General features: G+C 33.3%; 1 pseudogene; it reads left to right on the forward strand.

Moving 5' to 3' along the window:
• The first annotated feature begins 3806 nt into the window (after positions 1-3806).
• On the forward strand, positions 3807-7024 carry LOC119511397 (annotated as a pseudogene).
• The last annotated feature ends 2817 nt before the right edge of the window (positions 7025-9841 follow it).

A 9841-nucleotide genomic window follows, 5' to 3' on the forward strand; every position in this document is an offset into this window, starting at 1 on the left:
CTTGTTTTTTCTGTTTCTTGCTCTGCCTCTATGTAACCTTTTTGTGAGTGGGTCTCCTCAGATATGGTCAGCCCTAGTCAGATTTTCCCAGTCTAGTGAGGCCCAGGTCTCATTGGGAGGGTATGGAGTTTTCCTGAGAATGAGACCCTCCTATGAGGCCTTTAGAAGTGGTGCTTTTCCTCTCCTGTCCAGCAGGTGGCGCTGACCAGCCCGCAGCTCCCCCACCAGTGTAAGGAGGTATGGAGACTTTAGTTCTCCTGGTGACTCTGATCCTGTCAGGGGCGTGGCTGACTGAAGCTGGAATCTGAATTCCGGCCCCTGGGGTATGAATTCCTAGAAGGAGGACTGCCAGTTGAGCTGGGCCTCCCTCCACTCTCCCAATCCTCAGAATTCCAGTTGTCTCTCAGGGGCACTATTCCCTTCTCCTCTCTCCTCTTTGGGGCCTCTCCAGGTAGATTCCTTGGTCAGCCTGAGTTGCCAATTAAAGATGGGGGTGGAGGCCTTCAGTAGTGAATACAGAATTCAAAGACACTGTAGGTACTCTGTCTCCCCTCAAGCCCAGCCTAGTCCCTCAACCTGGGCTTTCTGATAGAAAATAACCACATATATTACTTTTAGATTAAAAAAAAAAAAAGTAGAAAAGAAATCAAGAAAAAGAAAAAAGGAAAAAGAAAGAGTCTCTTTTAAACATTTTTCCCCAGCCTGGAAGTTTTGTCAGTGTCAGAATACAGCATTTAAAGATATGCTTTGGGCTATTGTCTGATAATTACTCTCCAACTGCTTCAGTTCCACCCCTGCCAGGGGACTATTGAAATGCAAAAAGATAAGGGATAAGCAAGAAGCCAGAAGGGACAAAATGTAAGGGAAAAAAAATGGCTTTTTTGGAGTCTGGGAATGGGTGCCCGCTTTTACGTGCCCCCACTTCTCGGAGCCCAGCCCTTCTGTAGCACCCCAGCTCCCAAAGTTAGTTAATTAATTTGTTAATTAATTCTGCAGTTGAGGCTGGTTTGAGCCTCCCTTCTTGCCCTCAGCAGATTGCTGTTTTTTGTTTTTTTTTTCCCCCCCTTTCAGGGAGCCGGCAGCAAGACAGTCTGTGAGGTCTGGGTGGGGAGGGGCGCTAGACCCCTGGTCCGGGAAACTTACAATGTTCGCTGCGATCTCAGCTTTTCCTCCAATTCCAAACTTGTGTCCAATGTGTGACTGATTACTGGAGACCCCGAAAACACTGTTTCATATAGTTCTTGGGTAATTGCCAGCTGCTCTAGGGGAGAGATGAAATTCTGCTCCTCACCACTCCACCATCTTGCCCCGCCTCCGGCCCATTATTTTTTAAAATACTGATGGCCTTCCTCCCACTTTGCAATGACAAATTCATTATTTCTATCTAGGGCTTCCTCAGAAGTACCTTCAGTGTCTATTTTTCTACCAAAAGTCTTTTAAAACTAATCTTGGCCTTTTCTATTAAACACCTAACAGTTCCTCCAGATTTTACTCCATACCCATATTTAAAGCTGTACAATTTTCAACTCAGCTCCCCACTTTCCTGGTACCAAAAACTGCTAACAGTTATGGGGTTTCTTTTTGAAATGATAAAATGTTCTAAGATTGTGTTAATGGTTGCATAACCTTGTGAATATACTAAAAATATTGGATTGTACATTTTAAGTTGATTTATTATGTGGTATCTGAATTAATCTAAATAAAGTTCATATTAAAAAAAGAAAAAATCTATCTAATAAGGTACACTTTGTGTCCCATTCATTTTAACTATTGCTTCTAATTATTTATATTTCACATATATAATACAGTATTAAAGGTTACTAATTTTAGAGGGAATTTTAATAGGATTTTTTTCATAATTTTTAGGATTTTTTTTTTGGTAATACAGATGTCTATCTTATTTAAAAAGTTACGAACAGATGGACTGCAGGGTCATCTTACACAATGACAAGAATGAAATCTATTGGAAAATTTTTGCTTTCACAAATCCATATAGGTCATTGTTAAATGTCTATACTTGTTATTCCAGATTTTACTATTCACTGGTAAAGTTACACTACATTGGATTCATAATAGGTTACATGACTATTTGCAGAACCCTACTGCAGTGAAGAGTTCCGACACACCAATGGCAATAGGAAGATGGTACTTTACAGATAAAAAACAGTTAATGGGCCAAGACCTGCAAAATACAAGTTGAAATCTATAAAAATTAAGTATTAAAGAGTTGATGGAACCACTGACCATGTATATATGTCAAAGAGTATCATTTTGGTCGTGAGTACTGGATAACATAAAAGGTGGCTGAATATTGATCATAAGACAAGAAAGAAAGAAGCATTTTAATTCCACCCATGACCAAAAGTAGAGAGCTTTGAATATGACAGGAATGGTCTTACTACATGAAAGAAATTTAGTTGCCAACTTGGGCACAGTGGTGGAGACATACATCATGTGAATAAAACAAGCTTAGTGAGTAGAAAATACATTGGAGTATGTAGTCCAGTGCTCATTAGGATGAGTTGAATCAGTATGATATTTCCCACCAGCATTACTGAAGAGAGGATGTCAACAGCAAGAAAGAGGAAAATGTTCATTTGGAGATATTGGAAAATATCAAGGTGTATAAGGTCTATTACAAAATGTCGATTTTCTGCCTTCATGTTTTAAATCAAGATATCAAAGCAGATAATTCCATGTAATAACATTGACTGTCCTTTAAGAGAATAAATAGTGACTACTAAATGCAATGAAATTTCCTTGCACCCCCTTAGGGGAATATGTCTCTCCCCATTTTAGTATATGGATCATTTTTTGATTTATATTATTTATACATTGTAACATGTTATATTAACATATTTATGAAAGGAATATTACCACTCTTATGAATGACTTGATGCTAATTTCTTACTGTAAATATAGATGAGATGCTGTCAGTCATGGAAAAAAAGGTATGTTAGTATTACGAAGATCTTGACAATGAGTCATTAAAAGGTAATTTTACCTGTACTAATCTGATTTGGCTAAGGAATATATGATAAATGGTCAAGCCAAACTAAGAAATTGAATTTTATCTTCCTTTTATTTTGATCCAAGACATGGAAAATTGATTCTAAAAATTGAACTTGCTCATTTGCTCAATATATTTGATTGTAGGAATTATAATTATGCAAAATTAGTAACATTATAATATAAAATTATTTTAACATTTTAAGCATATTGCTCACTTGTAATACCAAACAATCATTAATAAAGTATAGTACTTTGTTGTAATGATAATGAAAACTGGCTCATATTTTTATATCAATATAATGAAAAATAAACCATGCAGCTTAGGAGATACAATCATCAAATGGTAATTCTTTATAAACCAATTCCAGCAAGTCCAACCTGAATTTCAAAGTTATATATTTCATCCATAAATTAATTATTTTAACAAAATATGGGATAACATTATCAAGATAAATAGAAAAAATAAAACATTTTGACAGGATTGTGAAGAGAAAAAATGCAAAATATGAGATTTAGAGGAGTAAATTAGGTATGATATTGGGACAACTGGGCAACATAGAATAAGAGAAAGATGAGAGTATTATAGACTAAGGAGCTAATAGAAAATGTTATTGGAGAAGCAGGAATTTATTTTTTTCCTTTATTTTGGAAGCAATTTTTTCCTAACTTTTCTATTGTGGTTGTTGATAACACATGTAAAGATGTTTTTGGAGAGCTGAACTAGATAGCAGTTGCAAACAACTCACAATGTTGCCTGGCACACAGCAAGAAGTCAGTAAATATTAGCTTTAACTATGATGCTTATTACTGATGTTGGAGTGCCTATGGCAGATGGCACTCCTTATGGCAAATTAATACTGTGCTGGCACCTCTTTTCTTTACTGGCAGGACAATTTAAAGTTTGATTCTAGAGAAAACTGAAACTCAAGTGCAATAAACATGAGTTCCTGGTGAAGAAACTATCCAAAGCAGAGATTTAAAGTTTCTCTTTCCATAACTCTATTCAACATCAAGATTTGCACTGCCATTTATTTTACATAGAAATCCCCCTTACGCAGTTACACAATTATTCATTAATTAATTTATTTATACTCATTTATCAATCAACAGATAAATTCCTGAAAGAATGTTAAGTATGGGAAATAAAAAGATTTATACATGAAACCCTCACCTCAAGATACTTACAGATGAGAGTGATGGAAATTAGATGCTCAGGATTCATTGGAAGCATTCTTTCAGACATACACATGGGATGGAATGTGTTTTTGAAGAGGGCAACTAATCCTACCAGAGCTGTAAAAGATAAAATTGGAGCAGACAGTGACATAAGCAGGTGTCATGAGATATTCAGTAAGAAGTGTTAAAGGGAGATGTAGAAAATGATTCAAATTTAGAGCTAGAAAGAGATGTCAGAATCTTACAGGAAATTTAATATTTTGGCAGGCCACAAACCAATATTACAAATATTCCAAATATATAGACAGAGTAAGTTGCTTACTACACAGGAATATGTAGAGAAAAGAGGTTGGAGAATAAAAACTTTCCCTCTGTAACAGAGGATTTAGCTCAAATCTTATGTTGCATTGCTCAATAAAATCAGAATAAAAGAAAAGAAATAACAACACAAAAATAAAACCAAACCAGGTTAATTAAAGACAAGTTTCTTGGGCAGAATTGGATCATTTATTATCCCTTTGGATGGCCTCTGATCAGACACCACAGCACCACCTATGTTCACTCTATTATGTTACCATTTTCACCAAAATTCAATAGTTTCCATGGTATACATTCTGATGAATGCAATTTTCTCCATCATGAAATGATTGCAATAATGTTATTATGACCAGATACATTTACATGCCAGACATTTGCCCACCTCTGCATCCTTCATCTCCAGAGATTAAAAAATATATGAATGGCAGGAGGTGGGTAGAGAATATTGAAAATACTAGCATGTTTACACACAGTAAAACAACACAGTTACAGCAGAAAAGGTAAAGCATATAGGGTTGATTTGGCATAAATTTCCATGAATATATCAACAAATAAATATCAAAAGAAGCCAAATACAAACATTTATTAAGGAACCTATACTCCAAATAATTTTATATCATGGGACTCTGTTTAGAAATTTAGTGCATATGAGAACTTGCCTACGATAGGAATGATGCTACTAAATGTATGCCCAACATTGTGTAAATATGACTAATCCTTATTTTTTTCCCTTAACCTTCATATTCCAATTACACATGAGTTAAATTAGAATTGCATTGAATCTACATTTCAGCTTGTGTATAACTGACATCTTCTCATTATAGGTCTTCTACCCATGAACTTGTCATGTGTTTCCATTTATACACATCATCTTTCATTTCTTTCAGCAATGTTTAATTTAGCTTCAAATGTAGAGGATTTGAAAATACTTCTTTCACATTTCACCTTATAATTTGCTCTCATTTTAATGACATTGTATATTTAAATTTACTTTTGAGCTGCTGCTGATTAATTTTGTATATTGATTTGTATTCAGGATGCATGCTAAAATTACTTATTAGACTAAAGAGATTGTTCCTAGATTCTTTGGATTTTCTATGTACACCTCCATTGCCTGTATGAATGAACCTAGTTTTACTTATTTCTCTCAAATCTGTATGCTATTCTTTTCATGCTGTACTGAACAATTAAATACAACACATAGTGAATATTCCTGATATAATTACCAATATTCAAGGAGAAATTATTCAATTGTTCACTATAAGGTATGACTGATGTAGGGTTTTTTTGTGGACTCCCTTGTCAGATTAAAAAAGTTCCCTTCTACTTTCAGTTTTCTGAGAATTTTTAATGCAAATCATTGCTTAATTTCATCAAATTTTTCTGTCTCCATCAAGTTGGCCACAATTTTTTTTTTCTCATTAAAGGTGGATTACAGGATTCTCAATATGTAGACAAATTTTCACCCTTAAAATACATCAAATTTATGTAATTTTACATGTCTTTGGACTAAATTTACCAATATTTTGAGTTGAGTTCCTGGGTCTGAATTTATAAGACATATTCATCTACATTTTTGATTTTTGCAATGTACATAGTAAAGTGTAGTTTGAAGTTATTTTCCCTCATGGAATGAATTCAAAATATTTCATTTTTTTATTATCTGGAAACTTAGAAGAAGATTGATTATATAAATAATATATATTATATAAATATATATTATATAATGTATATATAATGTATACATAAATAATGTATTATATATAAATACATACTCATGTTGGAAATTATAGTCTTTTGTAAAGATGCAATTTCATTTAAATTATTGAACACAATTTTTCTCTGTTTATTAATTATACTGAACTTTATATTTTAAGGAGTTGGTTAAAGATGGTTCAATATGCAGGTTCCATTTTGAATGAGCTCATTTATTCAATATCTTGGGCAACTCCTTTTGTGATCTCTAATCCTAGCATCAATAACATGTGATTAAAAAAATAAGGGGGGCTGTTCACTTTCTCACTGAGTGTGATGATGGTGCTCAACTGAGGCTGCTTCATTACCACTGCCTTCAAAGACTGCAGCATCCCAGTGTGGCTGTGCATCTTGCAGATCATGCTAAAATTTGTAGAAGACTTCATTGGACCTAGAGAAAGAAGTGATGTGGGATTCATTACGTTTGATATAACTGCTGATCTAGAGAATCTGTTTGATTGGAATGTTAGGCAGTTGTTTCTTTGTTCATCAGCAGAATATTCAACAAAACCTAATGCTCTGAACCAAGTTTTCCTTCAGGACAAGATTGTTCTGAGAGGAGATAATCTGAAGCTCCTGTTGAAAAATATGGAAACAGAATATTTTTCTTTGATGATGGAAATGATCTCAGGGGAAACAGGAATGTCACCTGAACTCTATCTTGGAACATGGTACCAAATGCTGGACTTCTACCCTTGTCACAGAATCAGTACATGAATCTGTTCCACTTCCAGATAAATATGAAGTAATGAAGAGTTATTAAATTATTCTGAATTTGAAGCAAATTTTTATACTTAATGAATTGTATCTCATTTATCTCTTCCCTTGCATTTTCATTTTCTTTTGGTTGTTACTTTATTATGCTTTTATTGTTTTTTTTTTGGTATAAGAACTAACATCAAAAGACATGTTTGAAGGGAAAGGTTAATGGGCTATTTAAACTTAAATTTACAAACAAGACATAAAAAAGGACAGCCACCAAAGTGGAGTATTATAGAATAAGACAACTTTACAATAATAAGGATTTGCAAATATATATATATATATTTGATGTATTCCCTATATTACCAGTATTCCTTATGGAATATAAAGTGAGCATGAAGGATAGTTAAAACTTTCAGGTGCCTGTATAGTCATAAGAACTCTGTAATTTTTCCCTTCCATTCATGAATTTTCAGATTGGATGTGATTTAGAAGTAAATATTCTCTTCTGTCACTTTTGGGGTATATCTGACTACTGGAAAAATTAATAAGTTATTTACTAGAAATAATAAACCTGTTTAGAGAACAGCCAAAAGTGACAGAATTTTATTCCATTACTCTTAGGAATGCCCATAATTCTTTTTCTTCCTGATGACTAGCAACATTCTTCACTTAAAGACTGAATAACTCTTTATGTGCTATAAGTCATTTAAACCCATTTTAATTCTCTTAAGTCAACCAATTGTTTGTCTCATTGTGCTTTTCCATTTACAAAGCATTGTCATGTATTTTATTGTATGTGATCCTCAATAATCTAATGAGGTAAATAGTGCAAGTGGTACTTTCACTATTTGCAGATGAAGAAGCTGGATCCCAGAGGTTTAGTGAATTTCTCAAGGTCAAATAGCCATCCAGGAATGGAATTAAAACTTGAACTCAAATCTTTTGATCCTCTAAGCTTATCTTCTCTCCTATACCTCATATTACATACTAATCAGATTTCACGTACAATTTTCATTATATTTTTTGTTACCCTGCACATCCTTTCCTGTCACTCCCTGCAGAGGTTTGTCATCCTGTATGGAAGTGACTAATTATCAATCTGCACAACTTGCATAGAGGTAATAGCTCATTTTATTCTCTGCACAAGTTTGTTTTACTTACATTAAAAATGTAACAAAATCTACATGTATTTAAAAATAAATACTTTAGAGATTAAATACATAATAATCCATGATTAAACATATGATCCTGGTTAGCATAATTTTTCCTGCAGAGGGCAGATAAGCATCCTCAAAAGTAGCAACTGCAAATCAATTAATCTTAAATGCAAGACCAAACACTGTAGTTACATAATCATCAGTAACCAAAAAGGGCTACTGTGCTAGAACAGTTTAATAGCTAACATTTTGTTTTCTTTACCTCATCTTAAATACATCAACATTGAATTACAACATTAATTTTAACAGCAGTTGTATGTAGTCATATAGTTCAAGGAAAAGGTTGTGTGTAAGACCTTTTCAAGCCACTGGAAAGGTCAATGGTATATTACCATGAATGTTAGTCTGGATTTGCCTCCCAGCTTTTTCGTTTAACCCTTCAGGATCTTGGTTTCTTTATCTGTAAAATGACAGAGCTGGACTAGATAACTTAAATGGTTATCACGCAGTTCTGTAAAATTTGTTGATTCTGTTCAGTGAAGAAATTAAACAGAAAAGCACTATATTAATGTGAAGACAGGAAGATGATTAAAAGACTAACACATAACCTATATTGGTCTGACTTTCAATTAGATGATACATCAAGAAAATTTAGCTTTATTTAGTTAGTGTTCAAATATTAGATATGGAAACTTAAAATATGTGGACATCAAAGCTTAGAAATTGGTTATGTTCTTGGTAAGAAAGGCATGTACAGTAAGCCTGCAGTGTCAGTCAAACCTGGATAGTGGCTTAAGAGTTCACTATACCTCTATGATGAGTCACTCTGTTAGTTTGGTAGATATGAGTGTTGAAATTTACTTAAGCTACAATTTATCTTGTTTATTTGAAAAAAAACATTTTTATGGACTCTGATGAGGAAGAGTAAAGAAGCCAAATTTTGTTTTGTTTTGTTTTTTGCTTTTTGGTTTTTTTTTTAATTTGGCTAAGAGTAACTGCTCAGGATAAGAATATTTCAACATGGGAATAAGGCTCCCTCTCAGGAATTCATTTTTGGTGTGCATAGCTTTATTAGTTTACCATAATTATACATTTTTAAAAATTGACTTTTGTTTGGTTTGATAACAATATCATCTATCCTAATACCAATATTTTAAAGAAGTCTCATAGTTTCTACAAGGAAACAAGGATTCAGATTTGTTAACACCTAAGTATGATTAGAATTGTCTGAACCTACAGATGATTCTGGTAAAAGGGAATAATGATTGCAGGGCACTAATCTAAAGTAGTTGCACTTAAAAATAAATGAATTTTAAAATGTATTCAAATAACCCTTTTCTCTAGCAGTTTAACCAAGAGAAGCAGCTATGTCAGTGATTTTTATTCCCCTGTTCATTAAATTTGGTTTCTTTATGCTTAAGGAAAAAAACAGTCAACTTTAGAAGTTTCTTAGAAAGTGATAGGAATGTGACTTCCCCATAATTACAGATTTTTTTTACTTATTAAAAATAAATTTACCCATAATTACAGATTTTTGCTGGGTATGGCCAGCCTCTCAGCAGCACTGAGATGGGATTAAAGGTTATAATGAACATTTTTCACTATTGTCTTCTGTCAAAGTTTAGACACCTAAAGTTTTGGAACTTTGACATATTGTTTAACAAAGGTATTATTTTATTTAACATTTTTGAATGGCAAAATTTTTTTAACATTGACAT

The sequence above is a fragment of the Choloepus didactylus genome, chromosome 16 (genome assembly GCF_015220235.1).
Source record: "Choloepus didactylus isolate mChoDid1 chromosome 16, mChoDid1.pri, whole genome shotgun sequence".
NCBI lineage: Eukaryota > Metazoa > Chordata > Mammalia > Pilosa > Megalonychidae > Choloepus > Choloepus didactylus.